The sequence below is a fragment of the Protopterus annectens genome, chromosome 5.part0, assembly GCF_019279795.1.
Source record: "Protopterus annectens isolate FY-2018-M chromosome 5.part0, PAN1.0, whole genome shotgun sequence".
Classification (NCBI taxonomy): domain Eukaryota; kingdom Metazoa; phylum Chordata; order Ceratodontiformes; family Protopteridae; genus Protopterus; species Protopterus annectens.
Window position 1 is genome coordinate 1,017,077,545 of NC_056735.1, and position 20,875 is coordinate 1,017,098,419.

Here is a 20,875-nt window from a genome sequence, read left to right on the forward strand (position 1 = left end):
TTTGCTGGACTACACAGCTTCCTGAACTTTTGCACGTTGCTGTTACACGCATCAATGTTATTAAAGATACTTCCACCCCCAAGTTTGTCTGAACAATATCAAATTGGTAGAGGATTTGACTAGGGCAAAAGTGGGCTGAGACAAATTTCAGACATTAAATGTAAATATGTTTACTAACTCATTCAGGGAAGTTATATTGTATTGCTCATCAGGTGTTATAGGCTAAAGTTTATCAGAATTAAGGTGTAAGAAATTAAAAATTGCTTAATAGTTAAATGATTTGGGCTGGAACATGTAACACTCCACAGAATATGAAGCTACACCACAAGCAGAGAAAATAAAATGTTCCCCAAGTCTTCTTACTCTTTTAACTACTTTTATGGATCAAAACAAAAAATCCCACAACTGTTATTAATGTAGTTTTACAATGAAATAACATACTTAAGAATTAAGTGTTTGAACCTATGCTCTTTCAATATAAATTGACATGTATAATCATTAAAATATAAAAGACAAAAAAAAAAAAAAAAAAAATGCAAAACAAAAAAATAAATATTTTTTTTATTTTTTTTTTTTTTTTTTATTTTCATTTTTTTTTGTTAGCCAGGATATCACTGTTTTCAACTGTTTTCAGTCTGGAGAAAGAAAACAACACACACACATGACATTATATTATAAATAAAAAAATAATATATATATATTATTATCTCTTCTATATATATATATATATAAAAAATAAAGAAAAGAAAAAAAAAAAAAAAAAAAAAAAAAAAAAAAAACACAAAAAGTGTCAATAATTAGCACTTTCATCCAGGTTTAATATGTACTACTTCTTTTCAGATGTTTAAAATACAAATAATGTGTTAATAAATAAGAATCAACTGTAAAGAGATGATGACATCAAAATTCCAAGACCAATAGAAAGCCAAGCATTCTGGTATTGTTTTAATGGAACAAACTAAATATACACATATTTTACTGAAATATTTAACTAATAGTGAATTTGATTCCCCTGCTTCTATTTCTGAGGATGAAATGGCCTTTAAGTCTATTGACACTACCATTACTGAGTTACTCAACAAGAATTTTATTTCTGAGATGGAAGCTAACTTTATAATTGTTAATAATCCTCACTTAGGAAAGTTTTTTGGGATTCCCAAGATGCATAAGGACATTGTTAACCCTCCCTTTAGACATATTGTGTCTAATAAAAGAACTAAAACTGAAGGTATAGCTGAATATATAGACTTAGTTTTAAACCCAATTGTACAGAAGTCTCCCTATTTCCTAAGAGACTCTTGGGATTTTTTGAATTTATTGCATTCAAATCCTCCTACTTGTTCTGATATTATTCTTGTTACCTTAGACATTGAGTCCTTATACACTAACATTCCACATGATATAGGCATTTCATACTTAAATAACTATCTTAATAAATGTACTAATCTTTCTTCTGATAGAATTAACACCATTTGTACTTTAACTTCTTTGGTTCTTACCAATAACTATTTTTATTTTACAGACAAAATATTTCATCAGATTAAGGGAGTTGCAATGGGAGCTAAATTAGCACCAGCTTATGCTAATTTAGTATCAGCTTGGTGGGAAATCAATTCCTTAGTATCTTTACCTTACTTTAGTCAAGTTCTCCTGTATAGAAGATACATTGATGATTTGTTTTTTGTTTGGAAAGGAAATAAAAATGATCTTCATACATTTATCAGTCAGATGTCTAATAGTATCCCTTTCTTAAATTTTAAAATTTCTACCATAGGTAAAGTAGTGAATTTTCTAGACATACAGGTCACATTCAACTCCAACACTCTTTCTCAGACATCTTCTATTTTTAGGAAGAGCACATTCAGAAATAATTATTTACACTTTTCTAGTATGCACCCTCATTTTATGAAACATAACATGGTTAAAGGACAGTACATTAGACTCTCTCGTATCATTTCTGATGATTCCTCTTTTTTAAATGAATGTCTCATTTTTACTAAGTTCCATTTAGATAGATGGTATCCTAATGATTTATTACAGTCTATTTTTACAGAGGTAAACTATTTAAGACACACTAAGTTCCCTCCCATCATCCTTAATGGTTTCACTCCTAAACATAAGAACACAGTTCCACATGTTAATAATGTTCCACCTACTCCCACTAATCTCTCTCCCTTATTAAATTTTTCGATTCCCACCAACACTGGAACTGATAGATGTTCCTCTTTCCCCATTCCCATCTGTAGAGACTCTAACACAATCAAAAAAGTATTTTATAATAATTGGAGCATTTTGACCTCTAGTCAGGAAATCAATATGAAATTGGGTTCCAGCCCTACTTTTGCTTACAAGTAAAATAAACCTCTACAATTAATGTTTGAGAATAGAGCCCAGCCTTTTTTATTGTCTCCAAATATCATACAACATGTACAAGGCATGTTTACTTGTAACAAATGTATTGTTTGTAAATGGATTCTTACTGGAAACAGTTACACTTTTAAACACAATAACTATATGGTCAAATGTAATGGTCATTTTGACTGTAATTCCAATTTTGTGGTCTATGCTGCTATTTGTACCACTTGCTTCTTATTCTACATTGGTAAAACCATACGTAAACTTTCCACCAGAATTAAAGAACACCTGGCAGCTATCAGAAATTGTGATCTTAACAATGCTTTAGTTAAACATAGTAACACTTGCACCTTGTTTACAGGATTTAATTTCTTTGTTTTAGACCATGTACCTTTATTTTTTGGAGACAAAAACACCTTACTGGAAGTTAAGGAGTTGCGCTGGCAGCTTCTGTTAAATGCTGAAGCCCCACCTGGTTTGAATGAACATATAAATATTAGATGTACTTTAAAATGGAACCAATAATTATTATATTTTCTGTAGTTCTGTTTTCCTCTTACTTATTCATGAACTTCTGTACATTTATTGAATATTCATGTCTTACTATATTATAGAATTTACATATTTCTGAATGCTTGGCTTTCTATTGGTCTTGGAATTTTGATGTCATCATCTCTTTACAGTTGATGCTTATTTATTAACACATTATTTGTATTTTTAAACATTATGAAGAAGTCCAGTACATTAAACCTGGATGAAAGCGCTAATTATTGGCACTCGGACTTTTATTTGAATTTTTATTTTATTTTATTTGTTTTCTTCTAGTTATTACGTTGAAGTTTTATTATATATAATCTATTTCTTCAATATTTAACTGAGTTGTTTGGCATATATATATATATATATATATATATATATATATATATATATATATATATATATATATATATATATATATATATATATATATATATATATATATATATATATATATATATATATATTTTGGTCCACTTCAAAATGCTGACTTTCAAAATCCCTAAATTCAAAATACTGAGACCCAAATCTCTAAAGCTTAAAATACTGAAAACTTAAAATACTGAAACTCAAAATATTGAAATCACACAGGATACCGGCACTTATTATATTCCAGCACAAGTACATACTGAAACAAATAAAACACAAATCATATTACTCTTCTCCAAGTATAAGCAGGAGGGCTGCATCCCCATGCATCCCCCATACCCCCTGCTATTTAAATATATCAACTCCGAGATTGCACTTTAGTGTAGTGAAGTGCAATCTCGGAGTTGATATATTTAATTTGCAGGGGGTTTGGGGGGTGCAGGCCCCCAAATGGGGGGGGTGCATGTCGGCTTGCCTCCCTGCGTATACTTGCAGAAGAGTAATATGTTTCTGTATGTAGTTCTGCTGCAATATAGTTGTTTTGCTGTACTGTGTTTTTTTTTCTGATATTTTGAGTTTCAGTATTTTGAGTTTTCACTATTTTGAGCTTTAGAGATTTTGTTCTCAGTATTTTGAGTTTAGGGATTTTGAAAGTCAGTATTTTGAAGTGGACCCATATAATTATAGATATACAGGTATAGATATAGATATAGATATAGATATAGATATAGATATAGATATAGATACACACACACACACACACACACACACACACACACACACACATGCATGCACACACACACACACACACACACACACACACACACACGCGCGCACACTGATAGATTATATGCAAAGTGAATATCAGAATTGGCTTGAAAGTACAAAGGCAATCAAATACATGCATTATACATAGAGTGGAAATCAGAGTTGGCACACTGAATCACAATAAAAAGTAAAGTCAAAGCAATGTATATAGAGGAAGGAAGGGTTGAAGTAATTAAGTTATATGACCAGAGAAACAGCAGTTGCATTTTCCTAGAGTCTTGAAATGTGCTTTTATTTCTGATCAGAAAATGGGGTAAGAGAATTGATCTTTAAGAAAAAAAAAGTTTCCCAGAGTTTGAGACCGAGGACTGAGAAAGCATATTCTGTGCAATGAGATTTAGTTTACAGAGTTTTGAGGGGAGTACCTAAATGGTTAAGATTTCTAAGGTTATATGTTGATGCATCTCTGAACAGTCTATAGGCTGGCAGGAGGAAAGCCTCATTCCTGATAAGTTTATACAGTCGCTAGGTGAGTAGAAAGTCAGCACATTGTTTCACAGGTAGCTAGTTAGATTTTGATGTTTTCAGAGGTGTTCATTTCTTGGAGAGAGAAAGCGAGACAGATAGTGATTAATGTACATATAACGTTACAGGTGGATTGAATGGCTGCTGCATTTCTTTTATAGGTTATAGAACACCAGATAACTTAAGATAGTAAGTTATGTATAACTTACGATATCAACTGTAAGACACCTACAATACTAGCATCTTAATAACAACTACTCAGCACAGGCAAATGTTAATTACTTTATCTATGTATGCATTTATTTATTTATTTATTTATTTGCATTTGTCATATGGGAAAGTCTGACTAGGTAAAACATCTTTGTTCAACAAAGGCCCAGGGAATAAATCCCCACTAAAGAAACAATATGCAAAGTATTATTTAAATGCTCCCAGTAACAAACATTTAGCAAGATATTATTTGCTTTAATAAATATTAAACAAATGAAATGCTCCACAAGAAACTAAAAAGAAATCATGGTGATAGTATATAGTCATAGAAGGGAAATGAAGTTGTAAGTAGTATTAAATCATTTGTGAAAAGCAGTAGTTTTACAACATTTTTGTAGAAGATGACTGAGGTGGTGAAGACAGAGATACTAAAAAGCAAGTGAAAATTATAAATAAATGTAACACAGGTTATATGGAAGGTTTGCTATAAAGACTGGAAGTGATTAGTAGTGTAAATCTGCAGAATAAACTAACCAGGAAGGTGTAAGCAATGACAGATCCAACTAGTGAAGCTTTAAAGCATGTTAGTTGTGTAATTTGTCTCATTGAGACAGGGATGTTATTCCATAATTAAGAGTTGGAAACAAAGCACAGGGATTTCCTGAAAGAATTGTGAGCTCTGCGGTTGAAGCGGGGACCGGGTACTGAGTTCTTGGCCTAAGTTCTCTTGGTGGCCTATACCGTATGAAGGTGGAGGAAGCATACAGTAGAATAGGCAACTGTTAGATGATTGCGATGATCATATGGGCACAATCCATTATATAGATTTTTGCTTTGTAAAGCTGGCCTAATTTGGGGTAATTTTTATGGCTTGCCAGAAATAGACATCAAATTTCAAATTGTCATCCATTATCACTCCAAGGTTTGAATGTGGAACAAGTTGTACAGTACTATAGTTTGAGGCGGTGATAGTATAAGCAGTTTTGCACCTGAGCTAAGATTGGAAGGGAATAGAATTAACTACATTTTTTCTTGCATTACATTGCAACTGAGATTGCTGTAACTATATCTCGCCAGTAGAAAGATTTCTGGGAAACTGATTGTATTTCTGTTAGTGTGTGGCCAAATGTGTCTATGTATTGAAATATTGCTTTATTTTTGGAGGTTGTGACCAGATTAGTTAAAATTATATTAAATAGTATAAGTCCTAATATGCATCCATTCAGGAATCTACTTATGTAGGAACGTACAGTAGTTATTTTCCATTAAAGGCAATGGCTTGTGTTGCTTCTTAGCTGTTAAACCATGAGATGATGGCTGTAGAAATGACCAGCTGTGCCATTTTGTGCTGAATTTTAATATGCAGTATGATGTTTTATTTTTCAGAGAGATTCAGGAAGAGTGTTAACTAAATGCAAGTTCAAATAAATGGGATTTGTTAATACCAGATCTGAAAATGAAATATCAAAAACACAACAGTTCTGAACAGAATGCCATCCAGGAAGTAAGCTGTTGTTGTGTCTTTCGGCTTTTCCTGGTTAGGGGTCGCCACAGCGGAACTCTGGTCCGCTAATGATTGGCAGTAGATTTTTACGTGCCGAGTTGCCAGCTCTGACGTACAACCTTCAACGAAGGTATGCCCATTCACGCATGTCTCCACACAGAAGACGCTCTAGCTGAGAATCGAACAGGACAACGTCTTAGTGTGAAGCGACAATGCTACCGCAGCACCACCACCGCAGTCCATCCAGGAAGGAAGTTGCTGTAATAAAATGCTGGAAATCAAGAGACAACTGTAGTTAAGGATTTGAAACAACCTATGGCTCCATAATCTCACAGGTACTGAAAACCTTCCTTAAAACACTAGCAGTAGTAAATTAAAGGCAGGTATAGAAGAAGAATATATTTGTAAATAACTGACAGTTTGAATGATGGAAGATAAAAACAAGACTTTAAGAAGAAATGAAAGAAAAAAAAAACTAAGGTTAAATGGATCTCTGCAGAATAAGACTGCTCATGAAGAAAATAAACATTATAACAAAGGACTTTGTGGCCATACTCTTGTAAATAAAACTGACTTTATGCTTATTCAACATTTTTTTTATCAGCTAGCAGTAGGAGTTCTAAAGAAAGGTCATGATAACAGTATGTGTATTAGATGCATTTTAATTTGAAGATTATAAAGGAGATATATTTTATCTGCTTGTCTAGATGAATTATAAGAATGGTAGTATATAACATCTGCTCATACCATATTGTATGATATACTCTACAGTTAATGAGCCCATTGCTCTATTATGGTCAGGTTTTTTATTCCTGTAATATATATAGCACTCAAAAGAAGGTTAGAGAAAAGGTATATAGCTAGATAAATGGAACCTTCTACAAGGTTATATATTATGTTTTATACGATCAGTACAAGCCATAAGTTACATGCAATACCTAATTGGGTTAAAAACATCTATTATATTCATAACTATGTTGCTGGCCGGGTAGGGTTTATCCTAGCAATGTTGTGATATTCTTAATTGTTGAATAATAGTTAAAATTGTATATATTTTCATTTTTTCAATTCTAGGAGTATGTTTGTATTAACTGTTTACTGGGCTAACCCTTCTCTTTCAGAGGATAGTGGTACGTGGTTAAGCTCTAGGGAATTTCTAAAAGAGTGTTATGTCACCTCCCCCTCTCATGCTATTACATGCCAACACCCATCAACTAATAACCACAATGTTTTGCCAAATACTCTCCTCATAGCACACATATGTATTTCAGCTAAAGGACTATTCAAATTAATATTCAACTTAGATGATTAACATATCCTCAAGGAATATAAATGGCTTACAAGACATTAAAAAGAAAAGGCTAGTTATACTCCTTATATACAAATCAAAGTCAGATATAACCTTTTTGCAGGAAACTCATATGACTATGGAACAATGGGACAAGGGTACAGAAAAAAAATCACTAAGTGGGGTTCAGCAAATAATAGCAGCTGGTGACAGTGCCACATCAAGTCGGACAGCTATAATAGTCAAGAAATCATTTAAAGGGAACATAATGAAACATAGTATTGATACAAAAGGTAGATGGTGCTATTTCACATGCTTACATCCAGCATACACAAACCATTATTACTTTGTAATATATATTGGACCTTGCAACTATCAGCTTGATTTTTTTAATTGAAATCTATAACTTATTATTAAAGCACCCAGAACATCTGATTATAATTGGCGGAGATTGGAACATAATAAATCCATCCAAAGATAGATCAAATAAAAATTACACTCAGTTTCCTCATGCCACGACCTTTCTATCAGAACTAATTGATGACTTCAACTTAATAGATCCCTTTGAACTTAACAACGCAGACAGTCTAAGTAGCAGATACACATATTTCTCCCCATACCATAAGATCTGGTCTAGAATTGACATATTTCTAATTTCTCAAAGCTTTGCTCTTTATGAAGTACAATATAATCTAGAGCCTAGATCAATATCAGATCACTCAAAAATAAATTTAATAATAACACAAAATAAAAAGAGATATACTACCCACAATATCTCAAACTTGACTTTAAACTCAAACCTGCTGAAAATTAAGGAAGTGGAACAAGAGATTATAAACTCTATTATTCATTTAAAAGAAAACCTTGTAAATAATGATACTCCTCTAGATATTCAATGGGCAGCCTTTAAAGCCATGACTAGGGGTACCTTCATCCAAAAACCATCATTTTATACAAAGCAAAAAAGTGAAAAAATAACTAACATAGAGGGCAACCTAAAACAAATCGAAATAGAATTACAAAGAAATCACATTCCCACTCTTGAGAAAGAAATGGCAAGTCTACAAAAACAATTAAATGAGATCCTAATGCAACAATATACATTTACAGAACTAAGGATGCTATATAAATATGCAGAATGGGCTCTCAGACCCCTTCCAAAATGCTAGCAAGAGTTATCAATGTAAGGAACCCTGCATGCAAAATACAAGAAATAAAATATAAAGATAAAATTCATAACTCAGATAATGAAATAATATGGGTTTTTGAAGAAATATTTCAATCTATATATGGACCACAATATCATATTAATGACAACATTTTCCAAATCTTTGTGGATAACTTAGACTTCCCTCAGATCAATGACTCACAATATAATAGTCTTAAAAGTCCATTGACTGAAGAGGAAATAAAGCAATTGAGAAGTTAAAATCAGGGAGAGCTCCTGGTCCTGATGGATACGTGTCAGAATTTTATAAACATTTTAAGCAACAATTAACCCCAGTACTTTTTATGATATGCAATTATATAATTGAAGTTGGGATAGCAGACCTTTATTTGAACAATTCCAAAACCATACTTATACCAAAACCAAATACAGACTCCACAAATCCAAACAACTATAGACCTATAGCATTGAAAAATATAGATTTAAAGATATTTTCAACAATTTTAGCACACAGGATGCAAAACATAGCCCCAGCTTTAATTGCACCTGAACAACTAGGATTTATGAGTCAGAGACAAGTATGGGACAACACATTAACCAATGATGCCTTATCCCACTTATGTGCCAAGGACAAATCCCCTAAATATGCTTTATCAGTTGATGCAACAAAAGCTTTTGACAAAGTCAATCAAAAATTCCTCCTCTTTGTACTCTCTCAATTTGGATTCCCTAAAGAATACATAGAAATGATAAAAATGTTATATAGTAAAGCAACTACAACTCTGTATATTAATAAGAAAACATCTAACACAATACAAATTCTTAATAGCACCAGACATGGATGCCCACTCTCACCAGTCCTGTTTAATTTCTATATAGAAGTTTTATTACTACAAATCACTTAGAGAACATATCATCACCTTATTTCAATATCTAAAACCCAAATAAAATACACAGCCTTTGCAGGCGATCTCAGTATCTACTTTCAATATCCCAATTTTGACTTAAATAAAATCCTATCGTCCATAGAAAAGTTTTCCCTAGTATCTAACTATGAAATTACTCCTAAGAAGTCAATTATATACCCAATTAACCCCCAGGGACACAAACATTTTTCTTTTCCAGAGACAAATGTTAAAGTGCAATATACGCTGAAATATTTAGGTATAACCATACACAATAAGATATGTTCAATAACAATATAGTTAAAACCTGGTCCAATATAATAGGTAACATTAACAAATGGGAAAAGCTTAAACTGTCTACCTTATCAAAAGCTTCAGTAGTCAAAATTAATATACTGCCTAAGATTTTATATCATTTGAATGCCACCTTCATGAAAATTCCAGCTACCTTCTTCAAAAAGATGAAAGTTTGACTAGCAAAATTCATATGGTACCCAAAAAGTACAAGAATTAGCTATAATAAACTAATACTATCAAAAGAAAAAGGAGGTCTCAGTCTTCCTGATTTTCAACTGTACTACGAAATTATTAATGCTAGCTGCATCATGCAAATAGCAAACCATGACCCGATAGGCAACTAATGGTATCCACTATGGATTAAATTATTTCACCATAATATTACAACATCTAAAGTTAACCCAAAAGCGATTCAATTCTTAAAACAAGATATCCTTAAGACAACAAAAATTCACCCAATATTAATTAATAGCTGTGAAATTTTCAAGAAATTATTGATATCAATAAATCTTAAAGACACGATTACTCTGCTACAACCAATTCATAACAATCCATATATAAAATTAGCAAATTCCATGGTAAACCTAGATAAATGCTCATTAATAAAAAAGTATACAGTATGGGACTTCTGCCAAATACAAAACCTCTCAATGGAAAATATAATAAACCTACTTAGAGCAAACAATAATTATAAAGTGATAATTTAACAAATCTTATACTTAGTTAATATAATAACCAAATATATCAATGTAATTGAGCAAGATGTCAAATTAGCACAACAAATTCAAAAATTGCTCTTAAATAAAAAGAAAATGCTCTCAAAATACATATAAATTAATAGCAAAAATTAAATATCAAAATACAATACTTTTCTCAAAGTTTTGGGAAGGAAAAGGTAATACGATAACAGATAATCAGAAGGAATCAGCCATTAGAAATACTATGAAACTGATGCCATATAAAAAATTTATATACACCCAGATCATGATTTTTAATAATGCATACCATATACCTGTACACCTAAACAAATTCAATTCATCTAAGTCACCTTAAAGTCCCTTCTGTCTAAATAAAGAGGCAGATATCCTCCACATCTTCTAGAGCTGCAAAACAGTTTATAAACTCTGGTGCTCACTAAGATTCTTCTTAGAGAAATCAGGCTATTCAAAATTCACTTTGTCATGGGAGACAGCAGTACTGCATGTATTCAAAAGTAAGAATAATAATTTCTTTAATCACATAATAATAACACTATGCACCCTAATAAAATCTTACATAGCAAAGAACTGGATAGACAGATCAAGACTAACCTGTTCAGAATCCAAAAGCATGGCCAAAAAAATATATACTGGCTAAGAAACTTTATACAAAAAGTCAGAAGAACCAAACATATTATCAAAATTACTGCAAATCATTAATTGATATATTATCATAAATTGCAAGACAAATGCTAATAAAACAAAGATAGTAAACACATCTCTTAGTTGGGAGTAGTAACAGCATTATCTAAGGTGGCAATATTTGTAAATATGTATATAAGGTTTAGTAGAGTAGCCTGGTTTATTTGTGTAGGTTGGTGTTATACTTTTAAATATGCTCTCATTTGTCACTATAATGTACAAGTGAAATGTTAAAATAATATTACCATGGCTAACATATAACGTAACAATTCTCTTGTGTTTATCCATTACTGTATTCCTAGCTATTTTTAATGTTATTTAGCAAAGTGTGTATTATCTATTGAATAATGTCCTCATGTTAAACATTCTGTAACATCCAAGTGTACCACAGCTGCATCTTGTTTGTCTCTCTACTTGTATTTTATGTGAGAAAATATTCATTACAAAGTTATTTGAAAAAAAAAACACAACAGGTCATACTCCTTAGCATTAAAGATTGAAAACAGAGCTCCTCATGCTCTAAGGTGTACAGTTTTTTCAAAATATATTAAGCCTACCAATGGCATTGACAAAAAGAAAAAATACCAACGATTCATAAACTCAGTAATTAAGTAGAGAACTTACAAAAATGATTGTCATAGAGTTATGATTTCTTTCAAGCATAAAAATCCTCATGGTGTGAGTGTGTGCTACTTTTGCTCCAAACTGCATACACCCACTCAGATACCATTCTGACATTCCACCATTTCCTTATGATCCAGTGAATATCCTCATTTTAAATGATTGACAACCTCTACTGTAGCATTTCCTCCCATCATAAAACTGACATCTAGCTAAAAACTGCAGTGATAGAGTTTTCAGAATACCTGATGTGCACAAAATAAAATACTCTCAGAAGACAGGGTTGTAAAAGGACTAGAAAGCCTCAAAATTAGTCATGTTCAATGCTGAATTATGGCAAGCTGTAAATAAATGAAAAAAACATTGTGACATAAGCCAGCGTAATTGAGCAATCCACAGTTAAAAAAGGACAAGATTTCATGATTGTACAAAGGAGTGTAGAAGAGTGGAATAAAGACCTGCAATGCACTGGAGATCTGGGTTCTGCTGAGACTAACCTCCAGGTGGTACTTGGAGCAGGTGGGTCTATATTAGATCATTGAAATGGCAGAATTTCGAATGATCTAATATGGAACCCAATATCGCAAATGCTGAAAACAGCAAAGCTGCACAAAACTGAATTCTTTCCTAAGAAAGAATTTGGTTGGCCGTTGTTGTGGCTTCGCTGTTTTCAGCAATGCAGTGGAAAGTTATGGGTTGGGTTAAGGTAAGTGTGTGATTATGTGGACGTTAGGGTTAGGGCGCAGGATGGGTGAGTTAGGGTTAGGGCACAGGTCAGGTAAGTGTGCAATTGTGACAGAATTTGGAGTTAGGGGTGGGTTAAGTGAGTTAGGGTTAGGGCGGGGGTGAGGTGTGTGTGTGATAGTGAGAAATTGGGGTTAGGGGTGGGTTAAGTGAGTTAGGGTTAGGGTGTGGGTGAGGTGAGTGTGTGAAAGTGACGGACCTTATGCTTAGGGTCTGGGTTAAGGTAAATGGATAAATTATTTTATTTATTTATTTATTTATTTATTTATATAAATAAACAGGATAAATAGAACAGATAAATAGGATAGATAGTAGTGCATGTGCAGTGTAGTGTAGGGTTAGATGTAGCTTTTAAATGTATGTGTGTGGATTGCTGCTCTTTAGTGTGCTTGTGGTGTGTGTGTGTTTCTCAGAACAGAAATTTTTTTCCCTGGGAAAAAATTCACTGTTTTGAGATTTCGATATTGTTAGGGTTTGGGTTTTGCAGTTCAACATTACAGCATTCGATAATGAGCCATTTCGATGATCTGATGTAGACCCAAAGCAGGATACTAGCAGATCAGTACGATGCTCAGGCATATCATGGGCATGTTTGAACATACCTCAAAGAAAAGGGCAAGGGGTAGAACATTATAGTTGCTGCAAGGTGTTGGAGGACCAGTATGGTAAGGTTGTTATATAAAACACATTGATGCGTAATAATCAAAAGGTCAATAAACAAACAAGGTTCTGGACAGAACTATGAGTAAATTTTATAAAATTCAATAACTAAGATTGTAACTATCTAAAAGGAAAGAATATAGTTAGAACTGAAATCTGAAGTAATGAGACTATACACAGAGGAAGAACTTGTGATATATGAATAACATAAAAAGAAATGTTATAATAAGCTCTCTATTTCTACATTAATATGTAGTATGACACAGCACAACTATCATCCCCATACTCACAGGAAGATTCCGGAAGATCGCTGCCTTGCATAACAACACAGTTCTCCTGCTTAATCACTGCATTCCTTTAATCATTTCAAACATGCTCTAAGGTTTACAAAAAAACTAAACTTGTAGCATAGAGAGGTATTGGGTACTACTACTACAGCAGTTATATCATGTCAGACTGGTGCTCTCATGTTTTAATGAGAGTGGGTTGGAGGATACTGTTTGTATAGAACAGTGAGAAGAAATGCAACATTAGAGTAGTGAAAACTCTACTTTCATTAATTCTTTAAATTAATGAATGTTTATAGGCAGTCTGCATAGGATATATTATTTATACCATGTATTATTTTAGTGAGGAACCTCTGTGGCTGCTCCAGTCATGGAAAATGCTTAGTCAAGTACATTCTGAGGTGTTCATTGTACTTGCTTATCGGTCTAGTGAGGGCTGAGTATAGTGAAACTATGATCTCCCTAGATCTGGATGTTATGCCTTACCTGTAAGTTGCACCACATAGAAGGATGTTCTCATTACAATAGACACATGGTGATCAAAGTTCAAGTTACTGTCAACTTGAGTTCCCAAGTCTCTTACAAATGGGTCTACTCTGAGGAAAGTGTTATCACTGTTGCAATTTGCAGGAGTGGTCATCTTCCTAAAGAATATAATTATGCATTTTTTTGCAGTGAGTTTTAGGCTTTGTTTCTGGTACAAGTTATTTGTCTATGTCAGGCTCTCCTACAGGCTATCTACATTTTTGGAGACTCAATGATTGCACCCAGATTGCAGTCATCATCAAATTTGGTCAGCCAAAGGCCCTCTACATTTGTCTTGACTTCAGAAAAGTATATTCCAAACAAGAGGGATCCCAGTACCAAGCCCTGTGGGACACCACTTGTAACAGGCCTCTTGGTGGAGGTGAATTCCCTTAATATTCATGTGTCCTGGGAGCCATTTAGCTATACATCAGGTAACACAAGGATATTATGCCTAATTTGTGAGTTTGTCTTTAATACCCAAGAGAGTTATTCTGTCAAGTTAGGCAGTATGTACTATTTTGCCCTCATTTATGGCTCTAGTGACCTTCTTAAAGAAGTCCACCAAGTTTAGTAGGCATGACCTGCCCTTAATAAAACCAAACTGGGATGGGTCCAGTGTTTGAAAATTTCCAATGTCTTTGTTTATCAGGTCCACAATATTTCTTTCCATGGCTTTGCATTTTTTTTTCAATGTCTGTTGATGGCCCGCCTTTTTGTAGAGGGATGAGTATTGCAGTCCTCCTTTCGATATGGATGAAGCCTGTCTGGAGGCTATAGCTGAATAGAGATTCTAGTGAGCCTGACAGGTCACATGTCAATTATTTAGGAGGCATCCTGGGATATTATCAGGACCTATTTATGCTTTTTGCTGTGGGAGTGCAGTGAGGACCTGTTTTTTAATGATAGTTGGGGGGGGGGGGTAATGGTAGAATGTATTTCCTGGAAGGATCTGGGAGTGATAAAGGTGTGAAATTAAAGCTAAATTTATTTGCCAGCAAATTTGCTATATCCCCTTGTTTGGTACAGGAAGTTCCATGTACTATTAGTTCAACACACTGTTGGGTCTTACATTTAAGGTTGTATACATAACTGAAAAATGCCTTATGGTTATTATTTTTGCGTCAAAGATGGATTTGGTGGACTTGATTAGTCCCCTGAATAGCTTGTTGAGACGGATGAGGGATTTTTTTTGTCTTTTTGGCATAGCCGTTCCTATTTTTGGACAGGGATTTTATTTCTTTTTTTGTACAACCTATTTATACTGGATGCCCAGCAAGATGGCTTGTTTTTGGAGTTTGTCCTAAGTTTATTTCAGTTTGGTACTGCTGTTTCTATGCAGTTATTTACATGCTTGTACAGGTTTCCATATACACTTCTGCACAGGCCACCGTGTTCTGTGAGTTTGGAATTTAGCCATGCCATCGCTTAATAGGAGGTAGTTAGCTTTGAAAAAGTTCTTAAATATTTTGGAATTTGATAGGAGTTTGGCCTTTATATTTATTTTGAGGGTGACCACTTTATGATCTGATCTGACCAGTGAGGACATTACACAAGGAGGGATGCAATGTTCCCTCATATTTATGTATATCAGATCCAGGATATTTGCAACCTTAGTAAGTGTGCAGACTACCTGTTCTATGATGTTTTACATTAACAAAATCCAGGAATTGTAAGCACGCATGTTAATGGTTGTGTATGTATCCTATTTTATGGTGGGATAGTTGAAATCACCCATGATATGGCATTGGACTGAACTGTTAGTGACTTCTGTACATTCAAATATGTGGTATAGTTAATATGGGTCATAGAAGGTGACATATTCAGCAAAGATATGGTATGTGACCTTATCTTAGGTTAGGTGGACATGGAGTAGCTTAACCATGTCATATTGTTTAACCAATCTTTAGGTGCGCTTACTTTTTATGTGAATTAATACACATCCAGCTCTTGTCCCTTCTTGTGCAGTAGCTGATCTAAATGAGTTGAAGACATTAAAGCCTTGTACTGCCATGGGACATCCATGGCTTTAAACCATGCCTCAGTAACTGCACAGATGTCAACACTCTCCAGGGTGAGGAGTGCTTACAGGGAGTGGAGCTTATTAGTGAGACTTTTAGTTTATCTTCCATAAAATTCATTATGTTGGAATGTTTATCAAACTGGCATATCCTAAAATGGCACTAATGGGAAGGATAATGCTTTGACCAATGCTTAGAGGGGACAGGTACAGACCATCCCTGGCGAAGTAGCACCATCCATTGGTCATGTCCCAGGCTGACAAATACTGGACCTTTTTAGAATAACACCAGTAACAAAGCCAATTGTTAAAGTCGGTCATCTTCTGTTTATATTGTGGTATCATCCTTGGAGAAGGTAAAATGCAGTTCAAAGCTAGACCCATACCTGTCTGGGATACATAATCTGAAGGTTATAGCATTTCTCTCTTCATATAATCCAAAGAGGTACATCTCAGGTCATTAACACCCACATGGACTATAACAGAGTCACACTCATATCTGTGGTTTAATGTCTTGCTTACATGTGTGATCTAGCAGATCCTTGCCCCTTATAGGCAAGTAATGGCGACTGTCTCCTTGGTCAGCTGGGTCATCTTTCATTTAGTCTTTAAACTAAATCTGTCTGTTGCATTATTGCATATTTTGTAATAAAATGCATGCTAAATACTATATGTATATGTGTGGACATTCAAAAATGCTGCCTTAGATGAATGTAAGAGAAACTGCAAAATTACAAAAGCTAGAAAAGTAATTCATCATAGGCTATGGCAGCAGGGCAAAAGGAGCACTTGTTTAGTTTCATGTTCAAAGTAATATAACATTCCCAGATGTATCAGTGTCTCACAGCTCAGCATGACATAAGCAATAGTTATTGGCAATATTATCAGACTGCTAGTAAAACTGCAAAAGAAACAGTTTCACTCAGAAAAAAAATGTTAGCAGTATTTCAGATTTTTAAATTGCCATTCCACATCTGTCTATAAAATAGCCTGTCCTCTCAGGTCAGATAGTGAGCATTTCTGGCAAGTCATTAATCAAACAATTTTTGCTAAATGAATCCATGTGCATATGGTTTTTATTATGATAATGGCATGTGCGTGTTTCCACTGTTCACATAACTGACGATAGTATTACATGTGAAACCAGCTGCATATGAATTTGGCTAGCAGAAAGAAGGCAGGAGAGCCAATTATTTTCAGTACTAAAGAAAGCAGAATTCATACATGACAGAAGATGAGATTACAAGAATTTTAGAAAACAAATGTCATTCATGCAGTGGAAGGAATGAATGCCTAAATCACAAAGGCTAGAAGTCCTGACTAAAACATAATTGATAATGTAGTTGGTAACAATCTAATCTCCCTATTACAAAGTGGAACAAAAAGAGCATTTGTGTGAATATACAGGAGTGAGCTGTCATAAAAAAGTCAGTTTCAAGTCAAGGAAAAGAAGGTTGATAGAAGCAGTCACCATCGGAAAAATAGAGGTTTGAAATGCTGCATATATTTTTTTTTTGTCTAGGAGATACGTTTTGATATACAGGGCAAACATGTACATCTGCGATTTTAATTTACTACCAGAAGAAGGACCACCCATGTCATCACCTGTGATTTTCAAGTAAGAGTTTTATTGAAAATATGAAGGTATAGGTTCTGTTTTTAGCCTTCATATTTACTACACTTTTAACCATTGTGGACATTGCTTTTGCCCTTGTAATGGTCTTCAAAGATATCAATTAACTTTAAAAAATGCTACAAAAGGTGAAAATAAAGACAGTTTTCATGTGAACACCATTTTTGTAATTGGTTTTCAGAGTTTTCATGCACGGTAGAAAGGTTTCTGAAATCTTTTACATCAGTGAAACTTATCAGACTCCTGCTGCTGTGTGAAAACATACAGTGAGTCAGGATATGGAAAAGAAAATTGTTGCAACTACCATTGTAGAGACAACTGTATTTAATAATGCACACAAGGAGTCCATATTTCTTAGCCATCAGAAGAAGAGAGTTTCGATTTGATATCCAACATCCGTAAAATATTCTGTCATAGTGCCAAATAATAACACAGTCCAGAAAAAAAAACATACCTTTATTTTTAACTAAATCCTACATTTGGCAGTAACAAAACTTTTAAAAAATGCTTTTCTGAAAATCTAACTTTAGTAAACCATGATGAACTGTTCAGGCAGATAACGTGATTGCAAAACTAATGGGATTATTTTTTTTGTAGTTTATTAAATCAACAAGTTTACTTAGAAAACATACATGTTTGGCGCTCTGAACTGCAGATCCAGTATTACATAAAATGGATAACTACATTTGTTAATTAAGGAGAGAAAGAGTGTAGACCAAGATTCTCTGTATTTCCTAGAAAAGTTGCAAAAATTGCCAGGCAAAATGATTCAAAGATATACAAAATGTCAGCAATGTAAAGTGACATTCATCTAGTTGGAATTAAAAGAATTATGGAGTACTGCATAGAAGTATGCTGGGCATAGCAACAGCAGTAGCTTAAGAGCATTAGAAGTATAAACTACCTGCCATTTTGTGTATGTAGGCCAACTATGACCGTCTGATGGTATGATTTATGATCATATGACCTTTCGTTAAAATGCACTATTGCTGCAGTGTTTACGATGAATAGCCTTGTCATTCGATCAGTAAACATACACCCTTCATTTTCACCACTGTCCTATCAACCCCCTTTTCACACATATAATCTGGTAAAAAAATAGAATCATACACAACACACATAGCCAGAGATGTCCTATAAAACAAGCCTCCAATTTTTCTCTTCAGCATTTATGTAAAGCTTGGCATTGTGTACCTGTAGTAAATGGCATTTCACATCACATGACAAAAACTGACAATTTCACTTTTGACCACAGTACTTTTATTGTCACTCAAATGTGCTTAGCCCCTCTATGCTATAAAAATATACACTGACAGCATTATGAGGTGAAAGGTGACAGTTACTTGTATATGTTTATTAAGCAGCATGAGGTAATATACACCTTATGGGATGATACAGTTGTGATTACTGTGATGAGGCTTGATGCCAACATTCTCCTTTGCTTCAGTTTTTTGTCACTGTCCCTTCAAATGTGTGCTCACATAATTTTTAGGTTAGTAGAATCGTTTTGCATGCTGTCATGTCATTTGAAGAAAGTCAAACATTATTTCATAATTTTCATATTAATATTATGTGTGGAAGTGTCAGCTACATATGTTATTAACCCACTATTATCTTGCTTATGGCATAAGCATGGTTCTACTATCCTACCCCCAGTTGCTTGCTACTGGAAACACTTTATTTTACATAAATAAAGTAATAATTATTATGATGACAAACCTGAGATTAATATACCAAAAAGATTACCACAAATATCCCATAATCCAAAATCTGTTTATCTCTCCCTCCCCTCTTCCCCTTCTATGTCTAGGAGATACATTTTGATATACAGGGCAAACATGTACATCTAAGATTTTAATTTACTACCAGAACAGTCTTTGTCTTCAGCTTTTGCATGATTCCTGGCATTGCTCACCAAAAGTAACTGTTAGTAAATGATATCTCATGTCTTGTGGCAAAAAATGATAAGAGTTTGCCTTCGGATGCATTAGTCTGCTCACCCTCACTCTACTATGCTTAGCTTCAATGCACTATGGAAAGACAGGTTGCTACTATATTTAGGAGACAGTTATTATCATATGTTGGACAGGCTGCACAATGGAATGCACTCTGTATGGGGTATTTCATTTGTCAATACTGTTATGAAGTCTGCTGCACACAAACTCCCTAGCTTCATACTGCTTTCAGAGCCCTTCAAATATGTGTGATGAAACAGCTGAGTTTTGCCTTCCCTTGTTGTGAGATCAGCTAATGATCACATCTACAAGTTGTTGATGAAGGTGTTTGAATCCAGCATCAGGTCATAAATTATGAACATTATCATTTATCATTAAATTTTGCTCTGTGAAATATGTTATTCCAGGAACAGTACCTTGTTGGGTTTCTTATCTGGTTCTTAATTATCCCAAACCTGCGCATACCTTCTCAGCAATAAGTACATTTGGTCAGATTAAGATTTTATACAGTGACAATTTTTCATCATTAGCACAATCTAAAAATATTGCTCTTATATTCATAGAATATGATAGGCTTATTGATTTTGTATTGCCATGCATTTTCTGAAGTAAGTGAAGTCTGACACATAGATGTATGTTATCATGTGGTGACTTTATTACTCAATGATGTGACAGAAACAAGTACAGTTTCATAAGGAAAACTACAACATGCTTTAAACATGTGGACAGTCAGCGTATCTAAAGGCATTGTAAGTATGATTGTGTGCTATCCATATAATGAATACTTCACTGCAATGGTCATGGCAGCTGTAAATATGACACACATTTGTTCTAAATGGCTCAGAATCAGAAATGTCTAAAAGTATGTATTCATTATTTGTGTGAGGCTTCGCATGGAGCAACACAGACTTCTACTAATTCCAGTTTTAAGTTCAAAGTCTCAAAATAAAATTATGTATGAGCTGCTACTTTGGTGCACTTTAGTAATTGATTTTTCCACAAAAAAATGATGACAGTGGCTTATATTCCTTGTATATTTTTAATGTCTTATTTTACTCAATATATGATGAGTTTACTGTGATTTTGTCTAAAAGCTATGTACTG